At 33.7% G+C, this 12900-nt stretch overlaps 1 protein-coding gene across 6 annotated transcripts in view; it reads left to right on the forward strand.

The window, feature by feature from the left end:
• Nucleotides 1-12900, forward strand: part of pain (painless) — a 115917-nt gene continuing 103017 nt past the window's right edge. For 3 of the 6 annotated variants that reach the window (XM_067774613.1, XM_067774611.1, XM_067774612.1), the window contains exon 1: nucleotides 6032-6424. The gene's annotated coding sequence lies outside the window, so the exon portion shown is untranslated. Of the gene's footprint in view, nucleotides 212-6031; nucleotides 6425-6601; nucleotides 6750-12900 lie in introns of those variants that run through there. The other 3 variants (XM_067774615.1, XM_067774617.1, XM_067774616.1) reach the window with 2 other exon arrangements.

A 12900-nucleotide genomic window follows, 5' to 3' on the forward strand; every position in this document is an offset into this window, starting at 1 on the left:
AAATACAGTTTGAATTCGTGCTAAGTGGAAAGTTTGTGTAAATGCATTGCAGAGAATAATAAAATATAATAAATCACTAAATTAACAAGGAAATTAAATTGAATAATGATCACTTATGTAAAAAAAGATGAGTTGCGGTAACCGATTTGCTTTTTGGCAAACAAGGTTCTTTTAATTTTTAATAAAATTAAATGTTTAATCACGTCTTGTAGTAAGTACAAAAAGTAATCATATCTACATTAGCGTCAAAGCAACGCAAACTATGAAAATGATTACAATAAAAATGATTTAGAATCGATTTGATTTTGTTTAAAAAATTTTGCAATCAATTTGGATTGCAATCAATTCAAGTTTTAGATTTCTTTTTAAAATTATTCCAACCTTAAAACAACTAATTAATTGCGAAACTCAATCACAATTGATTAAGTTTATTTGATTTAATTTTGATCGGATATGCGTGTAGTAGGTTTAAAAAATAGGATTAAGCATTTTTCTATTTGATTTATCATATTCTGATTATTCAGATTCTGAGTAATTTCCATTTATATGGTGTTGATTGCAATAACAAATATTTTGGAATCGAATTGGTATCAATTCAAATTGTTGACAATCAAATTTATTGCAAACGATAGTTCCTTAGTTTTTGTGTTCTGAAATTTCGCAATCAAAGTAAAATAAATCAAATCCCATCCATATTTAATTTATTTTCTTTTGATTGAACTTGGGTATGCACACAAAAAACAAATTTATTAATAGCTTATATGATTGACCAAATGGACTGATTGATTACAATCTCATTATTCGGATCTTGTGTAACTTTAGGGAATCTGAGTAATGTTTTCCATTTTACGAGTTTGTGTTCAAAGTAGATCAAAAAGTTGTATTGTTTTTTTATCGGCCTTTTGATTTGCAATATGGCAGTAAGTTGTTCACATTTAACATAACCCGCGACAGTTGTTGGTTAGTAAGGAAAAAACTAAACTAAAGCAATTAAATAAAAACAAGTAAGGACGGGACTGTCTTCGGCTGTACTTCATACCTTTCATGAATGGGGCTGAAAAATAATCTTATCCCGTTCGTAATCTCCAAATAATCGGATGTATAAGATAAGAAATATCTAGTGAACAGATGTACATACCTAAACGATTTTTAAGATAAATATAAAATAAAAATTGCAAAAAACCCCCTTATCTGAACGATCGGTTGTATGGGATGTATATTATATATAGCTCCGATCGAAATAATTTTTACATGAAATCTTCTATGATATATTAGAATAAATATCACCAAGTTTCACGATTTTATATCGGAAATTAAGGGAGAAATGGCAAAAATCTTTCTATCTGAACGATCGGTTGTATGGGATAGGTATATACTATATACATATAGCTCCGATCAAAGTGATTTTTTCAGGAAATCTTCTGTGATATTTTAGAATAAATATCACCAAGTTTAACGTTTTTATATTGGAAATTAAGGGAGAAATGGCTAAAAATCTTTCTATCTGAACGATCGGTTGTATGGGATACATATTATATATAGCTCCGATCGAAATGATTTTTTAATGAAATCTTTTATGATATATTAGAATAAATATCACCAAGTTTAACGTTTTTATATTGGAAATTAAGGGAGAAATTGCCAAAAATCTTTCTATCTGAACGAGGTTATATGGGATATATACTATATATAGCTCCGATCAAAGTGATTTTTTCAGAAAATCTTCTGTGATATTTTAGAATAAATATCACCAAGTTTAACGTTTTTATATTGGAAATTAAGGGAGAAATGGCTAAAAATCTTTCTATCTGAACGATCGGTTGTATGGGATACATATTATATATAGCTCCGATCGAAATGATTTTTTAATGAAATCTTTTGTGATATATTAGAATAAATATCACCAAGTTTAACGTTTTTATATTGGAAATTAAGGGAGAAATTGCCAAAAATCTTTCTATCTGAACGATCGGTTATATGGGATATATACTATATATAGCTCCGATCAAAGTGATTTTTTCAGAAAATCCTCTATGATATATTAAAATGTATATCACCAAGTTTCACGTTTATACTTTCTAAATTGCGGCAGGAATGACCAAAATCGTCTTATCTGAACGATCGGTTGTATGGGAGATATATGTTATAATGGTCCGATCCTACCGGATCCACAAATGTCTAATATAATACAAAAATACATCCTTGTGCCAAATTTCATTGAGATATGTCAAAATTTGAGGGACTAATTTGCGTTCAAATAGACGGACGGACGGACAAACGGACATGGCTATATCAAATCAGTTCGTCGCCCTGATCAATGTGGTATACTTAATAGTTAGTCTATCTTCTATATTTCTCAACGTTACAAACATCGGACCAAAGTTAATATACATTATATATATATACATATATATCTCATGTTCATGAAAGGTATAAAAATAGTAAACAAGAAAAAATAACACATCTTGTTTATTTATTATTAAAACACAATTATCCCTAATGCCTTAAATACCTCAATAAAAAATCATAATAAAAACAATCAAAAATATTGAATAATCTCATTAACCAGTCTCTGAGTCATGATTAAGGACTTAATGAAAACGATTTATCAGGAAGTTAAACACATTGATTAACAAAATCTGATTCATTATTTAATCAAGTATTGATCAATAGGATTTCGGAAAATTATTAATCACTTGCCCCTTATTACATTTAAACGGCAATCAATTTGATTATAGCAATTTGGTAGCAAAATCATTAACCCCCTAGAAATTTAAAAAATTTTGCATAGTTATTTTTTGTACTAGCAAAAATTTTTTAGTTAAAGTGGAAATGCAAAGCAAAAAATTCAAGCAAAACTTGCCGGCAATATAATCAACAAGTTCAGCAATGCATAGGCGGGCAAAGAAAAACGGGTTACTAAAAAGCCAAACAAACAAAAAAAAATCACTCAAAATTGCTTGCAACAAACAACCGAGTTAAAGTCAATGTTAATGCAAACAAACTCAAGAGTAACAATTTCTTGCTCAGAGCGAGTTTAATAATAATAATGATCATTATTGAGATCACTTGTTGCTGTTACGCTTTTGTTTACATATATTTTATGCACGTTTGTGTGTATAAGTACAAATTTATAAAGTGGTTATAGCCCACACGAACTGCAGTTAGTGCTGTTTAAATGTACATATTAAAAATTGGTACCGAAATTCGTAAACCTAAGTACCGTATTCAGGTACATGAATTTTAATTGGTAATTCAAAACATTATTTGATTCCCTGAAAGCTGGCTATGCCAGGTCGAACCCGTTCCCTAAACTTTATACTTTTAATTGAATCCGAACCCTACTTTTCAGCTCCTGCGAAAAATTTGGATCGTGTAATGACTCCACGAGGTTTGGGAAGATCATGTCGATTAATCCAGCTACCTTGGGTTACCTGGGATATACGGATAAAAGCTGGACAATGAGCGAACAGGAATCAGGTTATATTTCCTAGTTTTGGAATATAGGCGAGGGCTGCTTTATCACAAAGGTTAGAAACAGCTTTCCCGTCTCTCCCAAAAACTTTATTCAAGTCAGGCTGACCGTGTTCCTTGTTTATTTTAGGAACGATTACCATCGCCTTCAGCTGTGTCTTATCAGCGGCTAATAAATGGTTTTACTGGTACTGGGAATGGACTATGCTGAAATCGATATGCAGACTGATGAGTATCAGAAGAGTTACAGCGGATCGACGACTCCGAAAAAGGTGATTAGTCATCTACCACATCGGGTATTCTTTCTTCCCTCCTTTGGGTCTTAGAACGACCTGCTCCGGAACCTAGTGGAAATGGGTGCCAGGTGCCGACTTTTGCTAATGACGGGACAATATTTGTAAGCGAAACTGTAATCTGAAGCCTAGTAAAACGGCGTGATTTCTGTTCACAAGGGAGTGCAAGATCCCTAAATTTATATCCTTCTCAATAGGGGAAGTACCAACAGTGCTCTCGTACTTACTTACTTAATTGGCGCTTAACCGTCTAAACGGTTATGGCCGTCCAACAAGGCGCGCCAGTCGCTCCGCCAACGGGCGCCAATTGGTCACACCAAGGGAGTTTAAATCGTTTTCCACCTGGTCGTTCCAACGGAGTGGGGGCCGCCCTCTACCTCTGCTTTCATAGGCGTGTTCCGATAGAAACACTTTCTTGGCCGGAGCATCATCTTTCATTCGCATAACATGGCCTAGCCAGCGCAGCCGTTGCGTTTTAATTCGCTGGACTAAGTTGATGTCTGCGTATAGCTCGTACAGCTCATCATTAAATCTTCTTCGGTACTCGTCATCACCAACGCGTAGAGGTCCATAAATATTTCGAAGAACTTTTCTCTCGAACACTCCCAAAGCCGCTTCATCTGCTGTTGTCATGGTCCATGCTTCTGCCCAATATAGCAGGGCGGGTACGATAAGTGACTTGTAGAGTATGATTTTCGTTCGCCGAGAGAGGACTTTACTTTTCAATTGCCTACCTAGTCCAAAGTAGCATTTATTGGCAAGATTGGTTCTTCGCTGGATTTCAGTGCTCATGTTGTTGCTAATGTTGATGCTGGTTCCCAAATAAACGACGTCTTTCACTATTTCGAAATTATGACTGCCAACAGTAGTAGGTTTCCAAGGCGCGTATGCGCTGACTCTTTGCTCGATGACAGGAAGTAATTCGTTTTGTCCTCATTCACCATCAAACCCATCTTTACCGCTTCTTTTTTCAGTTTGGAGTAAGCAGAACTAACAGCGAGGGCGTTTCGGCCGATTATATCAATGTCATCAGCATATGCCAGTAATTGCTCTCTGGCATGGTTAAATATCCTAAGATTATTCTTGACAGCAAGCTGTCATGTAAGTGTTTCGATGATCTCATCTAGGCTGGGTGATTGGCTGTATAATGTGGTGGGTGTTTTCGATTTTCTTATATAAAGTTCTAGTATGGTGAACAACACTAAACCTTTGGTATGATAATGTGACGGGAATCTAGAGGAATCTAGCTCACAGAAGAGTCTAGTCTGCACCCGAGAGGGAGTGAGTATTCTTCTAACAGAGCGGTGTGAGACAAAAATTTACTTTGTACGACTGTAAGGCAATTTTAAATTCTCAGAGCGTAATTTTAGCTAGCAAAGCTCTGAGTACGGACATTACGAGGTCGAGGGCTGCGAGGAATTACTTGATCTCACTCAACCAAATTTTTGACAAAAATTATCTAGGCATTTGCGACGCTAGTGTAGCGGGGATTAGAAATTTTTTATCGATATGGAAGACAACGAGGCGGAGTCATCCAGTGCTTTTAGGCTTAGCTAAACAGGCTTTACATGGAACGGACAAATATTTCTTTCGGAAGCTATTCGTCTCTCAAGAAGAAATATCCAATAACGATGTCACCTTACTTAAAAGTTGGCATTGCCAATCATTGGCTTTGGTAACTCGACCTACCAAGAAAGTTTCCAAGTAAGCTCTTTCTTAACTGCACAAAGGCAACCCGCCCTAACCTAACCTAGGCTACTTGACTGGCGGTTTTGGACATCGTATGGCAGTGGGGGCTCTATCTTAGTCTGCAAACATATGTGGATTATAATAAGTATACCTTCTGAATCGGTGCATCTACTATGTTAGTGTCTACATAAACCAAACCCTGCAGGACCAGCCTCTTGTTATGTTGTCAGCGTTAATGCTTTTTGGTGCGAAATTAGGAGACCAGGTATGATAAATTAATTACAATTATTGAGAGAGAACTTTACTTCACAGCTGTGGCATTTCTTCTCAGATAATTCTCCGCGGGATCTCTAGCTTCTTGAGTCTAGATACTTAATATTTATGGGTACACATATATATTTCAATCCCTCTCCAACCATTTTTTAAAACTAGCTTCCACTTCTAAGCATCGAAGTAATGCCATACATATAAATTTAGTACCGTAAGCGGTATACTAAATTATACCAAAATTAACATCTCTAATCAAAGCTATGAACTCGCGATCAACAAACTGCGATGCCAAGCGTTTAGTTCGTATTCTGAGTTGGTGCATTGCAGATCGGTTTTTTAAAGATATTAACGGAAGCGGATGAACGACGAAGTGACCACAGCGGAATGTGTATGTAGTTGTGTAGTTGAAGCTAAAAATTGTGTGAAGCAGTCAAAAGTGCGCGCAAATAATTGAAACACAGTATTACATACACACATATGAAGATATATAAGCAAAACGTCGTTGCGTTTGTATGAGTGAAAAAGGAAAGAGACAACGAAAGTAATTGAATTAAATTGAATTGAATGTGCAATTATATATGGCAATTAAGCAAAAATTGCAACAAAAGAGCAGAACAAAATACCTACAACAAAGTGCGGAGTTTAAAGTGAAGTAAACGGAGTGCACAGCAGCAGAGCGTAAAGCTCGAGTTTCAAATGTTAGTATAAAAAATATTTACTTAAAAAAAGCCTTAGAAAAAATATTATGAAAAATACGCAAATTTCGAAATTTCATTATAATTTTGTATTGTTTTCATTTCAAGTGAAATTAAATTGATCATAATATTTTTACCCAACCCGTTTTCTTACATATGTACATATGTTTAACCTACTAGAATCGGCATCATCTACCATTGCAAAGTTTTTTTTCAATTGCAATATATTTTTTTGATCAACATTTTATTTTAAATCAATATCAATCTACAATCCACATATTGTTCATAGCTTTAAGATTCCAAAAAGTTTCCAAATCTTAACAAAAATGTATGTAAATTTTGTTATTTTTAATTTGGTTAAAAATTATAAATACAGTTTTATAATAGTAAAGGTGGACCAGGGATGACTCTAGAATGCGTTTGTACCATATGGATATCAAACGAAAGGTGTTAATGAGTATTTTAAAAGGGAGTGGGCCTTAGTTCTATAGGTGGACGCCTTTTCGAGATATCGCCATAAAGGTGGACCAGGGGTGACTATAATGTGTTTGTACGATATGGTATAAAATTAAAGGTATTAATGAGGGGTTTAAAAGGGAGTGCTGGTAGTTGTATATGTGAAGGCGTTTTCCAGATATCGACCAAAATGTGGACCAGAGTGACCCAGAACTTCATCTGTTGGATACCGCTAATTTATTTATATATGTAATACCTGCTAAGATTTCTAGGGTTTTTTATTTCGCCCTGCAGAACTTTTTCATTTTCTTCTACTTAATGAGGTAGGTGTCACACCCATTTTACAAAGTTTTTTTTTTCTAAGGTTATATTTTGCGTCAATAAACCAATCCAAGTACCATGTTTCATTCCTTTTTTCGTATTTGGTATAGAATTATGGCAATTTTTCATTATTCGTAATTTTCGATATCGAAAAAGTGGGCGTGGTCGTAGTCGGATTTCGGCCATTTTTTATACCGACTCAAAGTGAGTTCGGATAAGTACGTGAACTGAGTTTAGTAAAGATATATCGATTTTTGCTCAAGTTATCGTGTTAACGGCCGAGCGGAAGGACAGACGGTCGACTGTGTATAAAAACTGGACGTGGCTTCAACCGATTTCGCCCTTTTTCACAGAAATAAGTTATCGTCCTAGAATCTAAGCCCCTACCAAATTGCACAAGGATTGGTAAATTCTTGTTCGACTTATGGCATTAAAAGTATCCTAGACAAATTAAAGGAAAAGGGCGGAGCCACGCCCATTTTGAAATTTTCTTTTATTTTTGTATTTTGTTGCACCATATCATTACTGGAGTTGAATGTTGACATAATTTACTTATATACTGTAAAAATATAAAATTTTTTGTTAAAATTTTACTTTAAAAAAATTTCTTTTAAAAGTGGGCGTGGTCTTCCGATTTTGCTAATTTTTATTAAGCATATATACAGTGATAGGAGTAACGTCCCTGCCAAATTTCATCATGATATCTTCAACGACTGCCAAATTACAGCTTGCAAAACTTTTAAATTACCTTATTTTAAAAGTGGGCGGTGCCACGCCCGTTGTCCAAAATTTTACTAATTTTCTATTTTGCGTCATAAGTTCAACTCACATACCAAGCTTCATCGCTTTATCCGTCTTTGGTAATGAATTATCGCACTTTTTCGGTTTTTCGAAATTTTTGATATCGAAAAAGTGGGCGTGGTTATAGTCCGATATCGTTCATTTTACATGGCGATCTGAGATGAGTGCTCAGGAACCTACGTACCAAATTTCATCAAGATACCTCAAAATTTACTCAAGTTATCGTGTTAACGGACAGACGGACGGACGGACGGACGGACATGGCTCAATCAAATTTTTTTTCGATCCTGATGATTTTGATATATGGAAGTCTATATCTATCTCAATTCCTTTATACCTGTGCAACCAACCGTTATCCAATAAAAGTTAATATACTCTGTGAGCTCTGCTCAACTGAGTATAAAAATGCAATTCTTAGCCCATTACATTGTATGTAATCTACCAAATGCAACTTTAGAAAGTTTTAAAATTTTCTTGAACTCTCTCATACTTTTGTCTTAAATTTATAGAATTTTTTATCAAAATATCGAAAATGTTAAATTTTTGTTTGTTTGTCAAATTTTTCATCAAAAATACACTCTTTAGCCCAGTAAAATAAGTTGTCTTACCAAGTGCAACTTTCCAATTGGTTTACAATTTTTTTTTTTTGACTTTTTATATTCTTGTGTAAAAAAAATGTTTATAACAAAATTCCGAAAATATTTTTCCACTTTCAGTTGCTTTAAAAACATCCTTGCATTTTGAATTTATTTTCGAAAACTCAAAATCGAAATCAAAAAATCAAATACAATTTTTGGCTTTTCGAAATTTATGAATCTTTTTTGGCGAAAATTAGAAAAAAAAGTTCTTTCTTAATTTAAAATTAGTAAACCGAAAATACAATTTTTTAACCCTTTAAGTTTTAGTCAGGCATGGTGCTACTTTCTAGTGATTTGAAAAACTTAAATTTCTTCAAAATTTTTTTCTATCGAAAATTTTGCAATATTTTTTTTTTTTTAGTTTTGAAATTTCTTGAATTTTTTCGTAGGAAACTGCTTAAATTTTAATTTCTTTTTCAAATTTTAAACCAAGTCTTCGATAAGTTTTGTAGCCCAATTAATTAAGGTCCTACCATTTTTTTTTTTGTCAAATATTAAAAAAAATGTCGTCTTAATTTGAAATCAAAAACCCGAAATTAAGTTTTGTGGCTCTTTAGTCTAACCCAGTGCAACTTTCAAGTGATTGAAAAACTTAAACACAATATTTTACTCAAATATTTTTCAAAAACTTGTTTTAAGTTCAAAAAAAAGGAAAAAGGTAATCCCAAGTACATTTCTAGGTGGCTAAACATTTTATTGAATTTCTATTTAATTATTTTTTTTTCACCGAATACTGTTAATTTTTTTTTTAATATTAAATCAAAAAATCGAAATGGAGTTTATTAGGCCATTCAGTGCTTGCAAAGACTGAAACGCAATGGCATAGGTAGGACACTGCATTTTCAGCTCTTTTATTAAAAAAACAAAATATATTTTTAAAAAATTTTAAATTGTTTTATATATATTTGTTTAAAAGAATTTTCAAAAGCGAAATATTGAAATGAAGAGAAATTATATAAATAGATAAAACATGTTTACTATGGTTAGGTTGTATATATATTTTGTATATGAGCATATAGTATAATTCATAATCAAAACTTAAAAAAATATCTTATAATAATGCATAATTTATTGAGTAACTCAATACCACTTGTGCTATTTATATTTACAAGAAACGCCAATGATTCATCATTAAGTTGAATTGACACTCCCGGCAGCTACTTTCGAAGTCAGCAATTTTTAATTATTTTGTGTTATTTATATTTTTATACTCAGCTGAGCAGAGCTCACAGAGTATATTAACTTTGTTCGCATAACGGTAATCTGTAACGGCATAAACTAATCGAGATAGATATAGACTTCTATATATCAAAATGATCTTGGCGAAAAAAGAAATTCATTTAGCCATGTCCGTCCGTCCGCCCGTAAACACGATAACTTGAGTACATTTTGAGGTATCTTGATGAAATTTGGTACGTAGGTTGCTGGGCGCTCAGCTTAGATTGCTATTTAAAAAGAACGAAATCGGACTACAACCATGCCCACTTTTTCGATATCGAAAATTTCGAAAAACCGAAAAAGTGCGATAAGTCATTACCAAAGACGGATAAAGCGATGAAACTTGGTACGTGAGTTGAACTTATGACGCAAAATAGAAAATTAGTAAAGGTTTGGACAATGGGCGTGGCACCTCCCACTTTTAAAAGAAGGTAATTTAAAAGTTTTGCAAGCTGTAATTTGGCAGTGGTTGAAGATATCATGATGAAATTTGGCAGGCACGCTACTCCTCTTACTATATGTGTGCTAAATAAAAATTAGCAAAATGGGATGACGAACACGCCCACTTTAAAAAAAAAAATTTTTTTTAAGTCAAATTTTAACAAAAATTTTAACATCTTTACAGCGCATAAGTAATTTATGTCAACATTCAACTCCAGTAATGATATGGTGCAACAAAATACAAAAATAAAAGAAAATTTGAAAATGGGCGTGGCTCCGCGCTTTTTCATTTAATTCGTCTAGAATACTTTTAATGCCATAAGTCGAACAAAAATTTACCAATCCTTGTGAAATTTGGTGGGGGCATAGATTCTATGACGGTAACTATTTTCTGTGAAAATAGGCGAAATCGGTTAAAGCCACGCCCAGTTTTTATACACAGTCGACCGTCTGTCCTTCCTCTCGGCCGTTAACACGATAACTTGAGCAAAAATCGATATATCTTTACTAAACTGAGTTCACGTACTTATCTGAACTCACTTTATCTTGGTATAAAAAATGGCCGAAATCCCACTATGACCACGCCCACTTTTTCGACATCGAAAATTACGAAAAAGGAAAAAAATTCCATAATTTTATACCAAATATGAAAAAAGAGATGAAACATGGTAATTGGATAGGTTTATTGACGCAAAATATAACTTTAGAAAAAATTTTGTAAAATGGGTGTGACACCTACCATATTAAGTAGAAGAAAATGAAAAACTTCTGCTGGGCGAGATCAAAAGCCCTTGGAATCTGTTCGTGGTATCACATATATAAATAAATTAGCGGTACCCGGCAGATGATGTTCTGGGTCACTCTGGTCCACATTTTGATCGATATCTCGAAAACGCCTTCACATATACAACTAAGGGCCACTCTCTTTTAAAATCCTCATTAATACCTTTAATTTGATACCCATATCAGAGTCACCCCTGGTGCACCTTTATGGCGATATCTCGAAAAGGTGTCCACCTATAGAACGAAGGCCCATTCCCTTTTAAAATACTCATTAACACCTTTCATTTGATTCCCATATCGTACAAACACATTCTAGAGTCACCCCTGGTCCACCTTTATGTCGATATCTCGATAAGGGGTCCACCTATAGAACTAAGGCCCACTCTCATTTAAAATGCTCATTAACACCTTTCATTTGATACCCATATCGTACAAACACATTCTAGAGTCACCCCCGGTCCACCTTTATGTCGATATCTCGAAAAGGTGTCCACCTATAGAACTAAGGCTCATTCCCTTTTAAAATACTCATTAGCACCTTTCATTTGATTCCCATATCGTACAAACACATTCTAGAGTCCCCCCTGGTCCATCTTTATGTCGATATCTTGAAAAGGTGTCCACCTATAGAACTAAGGCCCAATCTCTTTTAAAATGCTCACTAACACCTTTCATTTGATACCCATATCGTACAAACACATTATAGAGTCACCCCTGGTCCACCTATATGTCGATATCTCGAAAAGGCGTCCACCTATAGAACTATGGCCCACTCCCTTTTAAAATACTCTTCAATACCCTCCATTTGAAACCCACGTCATACAAACATATTCCAAGGTTACCCTAGGTTCATTTTGCTAAATGGTGATTTTCCCTTATTTTGTCTCCAAAGCTCTCATCTGAGTGTGTAATGTTCGGTTACACCCGAACTTAGCCTTCCTTACTTGTTGCTATTGTTGTTGTATGACAAGTGCAACAAACTGCAAATACCAGTTTTTTGAAACAATGCAAAAAAGCGCAATGCTTTGACTTAAGTGATATTACAAAAACAAAACAAATTATTACTAAGCATTTTTTAAAGCGTCATATCTGCTTGAAACAAAAAAAAAACGAAAATACATGAAGATATTAAAAAATGATTGCAGTTTTAATAATAATAGCTAAATATAAAAAAAAATTAAAAGAGAAACAACTGCGCGTTAAAAAGTGCAGACAACGCAATCAATCAAAATAATGCACAAGCGCGAATTTCAAATAAATTTTGGTACTAATACCAAAATATATCTAAGTTAGTGGGTATAATCTTCATTTTTGTTTCGCGTTGATTTGATAATATTCAACAATTTGGCTGAGCAGCTATTAAGCGATGACTAGAAGCAGCAAATTTAAGAACTAATTAAGAAATATGATTTATTTTCTGAATTTAATGTAAAAATAAAATATTTAATTATTTGAATTTGTGTAGGTTATTTTTCACTTTTGTCATTAAGTGTAATTATTCAATTCAAAAATCGCAAGTTCGAAGCTCCTGTGAACACAATAAACTGTTCAAGATGATATTATTCTTCGTCTTTGGTGTGGACATTTCTAAAAGAATTAGACTTTGCATTATGTATTTTGAAATAATTTGGAAACACTTAATATGACACAACGATTAAACCATTGACTTGAAACTAAATTTGAGAAAGGATGACGGACTTTTTTTCAAAATAACATAAAGTTTTTACTGCGATTTGGCTTATCGTCATTTGCCGCGGATCGGAAACAAATTGCATATTCGTATGAATAAATCCGCGATCGCCCTTCCTACCTTTAAATGTA

The sequence above is a fragment of the Eurosta solidaginis genome, chromosome 3 (assembly GCF_040869045.1).
Source record: "Eurosta solidaginis isolate ZX-2024a chromosome 3, ASM4086904v1, whole genome shotgun sequence".
Classification (NCBI taxonomy): Eukaryota; Metazoa; Arthropoda; class Insecta; order Diptera; family Tephritidae; genus Eurosta; species Eurosta solidaginis.